This window comes from Perognathus longimembris, chromosome 17, assembly GCF_023159225.1.
Source record: "Perognathus longimembris pacificus isolate PPM17 chromosome 17, ASM2315922v1, whole genome shotgun sequence".
Taxonomy (NCBI): Eukaryota; Metazoa; Chordata; class Mammalia; order Rodentia; family Heteromyidae; genus Perognathus; species Perognathus longimembris.
In genome coordinates this window covers 37,947,724-37,951,897 of record NC_063177.1, presented here as the reverse complement: position 1 = coordinate 37,951,897, position 4,174 = coordinate 37,947,724, and positions in this window count along the sequence as shown.

Sequence of the window (4,174 nt, the reverse complement as noted above, 5' to 3'; positions counted from 1 at the left end):
GTGCGCACGCACGCGCGCGCGCACACACACACACACACACACACACGGTGAAGGAGAAGGAGGAGGTGAAGTGGAGGGAGCATGGGTGGGGGGGCGGGTAAAAGGGCAAGGATAAACTGGGCACCACAGGCTCATCCTAGCTCTGTCATCCTAGCTACTCAAGGAGGCTGAGATCTGAGGATCACAGTTTGAAGCCAGCCCCAGGCAGGTTTCTGAGTCTGAAACTCTTATCTCCAGTAAAGCACAAAAAAATCCACAAGTGGAGCTGTGGCTCAAGGGGTAGAATGCGCCCAGGCCCAGAGTTTTAGCCTCAAGAACAGCACAAAAAAAAAAAAAAAAAGAAGGGGAGGGGGTGGAGGAAGGGGAGGGAAAGGAGGTGGGAAAGGGAAAAGAAGGAGAAGGGGAAAAAGGAAGAGAAGGCAGAGGCCTTCCCAAATGAAATAAGATAGAGATGGGGGTGGGGGGACAAGCATGGGAGGTGCAATCTTGAACTTTGCTCATTGAATTATAGGCCCAGGAGGACTAGACACTATGAGATGATCTGGGCAAAGACAAGAAACTGGTATTTTGACCGAGGCTTATCAGGCAAGACGGGCTACATTTCTGAAGGCCTGGCTCACACCAGGCCACCCTGATCTGGCTCCTGTTTGATGTCTATAGGCCAGAAGCCTTTGCTAGCTCAAGATCCACCTGTTCTTTCTGATAATAACAGGAGTCTAGGGCTATGAGTGGCTGGCTTTCCTTTACCCTGTGAGTAACCAAGCCATCGGTGGGATGGTTGGCTAGCCTTGCTGTGAAAGCTAGTCCAGGCCCTGGTTCCTGCTCAGAAACATTTGTGCTTGGATACAACTTCCCCAAAGGGCAGTGGCCCCATTCTCAGAGAACAGGGTGAGGACACCTTTGGCAGCCACAGCAGAAGCACTCATGACCCAGGCCCTTCCGTCCCTGCCCAACGTCAGCAAAGCCAACTTGACCTTGTGGGAAATGCCACTTACCTTGGAATCAAAGGTCAAGTCACTTCTCTTTCAAGGCTCAGTTTCTTCCATCACAGAACAGAAACCTACCAAACACAGCAGCCCCACAGTTAAATGAGAGAAAAATGTAAGGATATGCTGAGACCTATAACAGCTTCACAGAAATGGGAAAATATTATTTTCTATTGACCAGCAAGCACCCTGAGGCCCAGACCATGGATGATGGGCTTTTAAGATGGAGCCCCGCTTAGCCTGATACTTTTCAGTAAGTGAGTGCTGGATGGATGAGTGCAAGGGTAAACATGCAGACCGTGGGAGAATCAGCTCTGAGAAAGGCTTTTTATGCCGCCTGTCCCACACACCACAGCAGTAAAAAGCCTCATTTCAAAGACATGGCAAACATGTAAGGTGTTTTATATGTCAAACACAACCTAGCCATGGAGCAAGGAACAAAGGCCAGAAATCTAGCTGGGCGCTGGTGACTTGTGCCTATAATCCAAGCTACTCAGGAGGCTGAGATATGAAGGATCATGCTTCCAGATCAACTCAGGCAAAAAAAAAAAAGCAGGATTGGAGGCATGGCTCAAGAGGTAAAGTGACAGCCTAGCAAACACAGGTCAAACCTCAGTACCACCAAAATATAACTAATTCATTAACCAGTTAATAATTGTTTTTAAGGCCAGAAATCAGGCCCATAAAACACATCACTCCAGACAGAAGACCAGGGTTGAATAGTGTCTTTCTCCCTGTGCTCTGAACAGCCAAGCTGAGGGATGCAGAGAATGAGCAACCTGCTAGAGAACGGGTGAGACTTCTGACCTTGATATTGCAGCCACTCACCACTTCCCTCCCTGCACCCATTCCCGCCTCCCCTTAGATGCTGTTTTCCTATGACCTTCTTACATCCCCTCTCCAACAACTCCTATTGCACCTTGGGCTTGCTTCCCAGTTAGTCTTTAACACATTGTAGTATGGCTGTGTATTCCATTCTTTCTTAAATGTTATGACATCTTTAACACCTACAGTAATAAAGGATTATTCCGTGAAGAACTTGGTCCATAACAAGGAGCATCACTAATAAATACGTTAATGAATTAAGGCTCCCAGGTACCCCTTCTGTCCTGCATGCCCTTCCTCCTCATCCTGAACTTAAGGCATGCGTTCTCCTGTGTCTTTGAACTTTTACCCAGACTGCTTATGGGTATTGACCTCTTTATTTGTCACTCCTCTGTGCTGTTATGGACTAAATACTTGGGTTTTCCCATCCATATATTCATATATTGACCCCTCAATCCCAAAACTGCCTACATTTGGAAATGGGGCCTCTGAGGAAGCAATTGGGGTTCAATGAAATTGTAGAGACAGGGCCGGGTTCAGTAGGATTCGTGCCTGAGGGGCCTTGTTGACCCTGCCAAATCTTCATGTGTGACTTTCAGCCTAGTGAATAGAGATTGATTTCTGTTGTTGTAGCCGCTCAGCCTGTGGCATTTTGTTACAGCAGCCCTAACCAACACATTACTAGGTACCTACACATTTCCATGTGAGTGGTTGGACAGGGGCTATGCATGGCCATCTTTGGATCTGTAGGTTCTAGCACCATGCTTGGCACGAAAGTGCTCATTACCCATTGGTTGAATGAATCAGTGGAATGACTGTGGAAGCAGAACAGGGCCCATATCCTAGGAACAGGGTGTTCTTCGTGGCACTGATCCTATTTAAGTTACTGCAGAACAAGCATCTGACTGAAGAAATTATCAGCAAAGTAAATTGAAAGGGAGGGAGGGAGGGAGGGAGGGAGGGAGGGAGGGAGGGAGGGAGGGGGAGGGAGGGAGGGAAAAGAAGGAAGGAAAGAAGAAAGAGAGAAAAGGAGAGGGAGGGAGGGAAAGAAAGAAAGAGACAGAGAAAGAAAGAGAGAAGGAAGGGGAAAGAAGGAAGAAAGGAAAGAACGGAGGGAGGGAGGGAGGGAGGGAGGGAGGGAGGGAGGGAGGGAGGGAGGGAGGAAGGGAAGGAAGGAAAGGGAAAGGGAAAGGAAAGGAAGGGAAAAGCATTCCCAAGAAAGGAGAGGAAAGAAGAATGGCATCTTAAGAAAAGGTTAAGGGCTGGGAATGTGGCTTAGTGGTAGAGTGTTTGCCTCGTATGCATGAAGCCCTGGATTCAATTCCTCAGCACCATGTATATAGAAAAAGCCAGATGGGACACTGTGGCCCAAATGGTAGAGTGCTATCCTTGAGCAAAAAGAAGCCAGAGACAATGCTCGGGCCCTGAGTTCAAGCCGCAGGACTGGTGGGGGGGGGGGGGAGAAAGAAAAAGAAAAGGTTGAAGTCCCTCCATCAATCAATGAAACATTGACTAAACATCAGATTACTAGCAATGCAGTATCGAACATCCCTCATTTCCATAAGGAACTCAGTATTTGAAAGGCCAAAGACCAAGTGGTCCAAAGACGCCCCAGATAGTAGCAAGCATAATACTTTTTGGCTCCTCTTATGGACATGGCTTTTGTACAGATACCTTGGTATGCACATTATACTCCAAATTAAGAACAAGAACTTGAAGAACTTTTGAAGGTCTGTAACACAAACTACATCCTCACCACCGCTTTCCAGACTCTCTAGGCTTTGATTCCAGTCTTCCTTCCAGCATTTCTGCTTTGGCATGAGTCGGCAGTCTCAATGAGCTGGCGCCAAAGTCTCTTCCTAGGGATGTAACATATGTCTTATATGAGCTGAGAGAAATCCTTCTAGGATAGGGGACATACCCTGTGAGATTCAAGCCAATGATCAAAATATACCAGATTTCTATGAGGCAATCTGGTTTTAAAGTCCAGCCAATGTACCAGCTACAACCTTGTTTGTTTGTTTGTTTGTTTTGCCAGTCCTGGGGCTTGGACTCAGCACTGTCCCTGGCTTCTTTTTGCTCAAGGCTAGCACTCTGCCACTTGAGCCACAGCGCCACTTCTGGCCATTTTCTGTGTATGTGGTGCTGGGGAGTTGAACCCAGGGCTTCATGTATACGAGGCAAGCACTCTTGCCACTAGGCCATATCCCCAGCCCAACCTTGTTTTCATAAAGCACAAAATTAGGTCAGGCATGGTGGCTCAATCCTACAACCCTACCTACTTGCAGTTAGTAGCCAATATAGGCCCAAAAAAATGTCTGGGCCCAATGGCTTACACCTAACAACTTGGGAGAACACAAGGC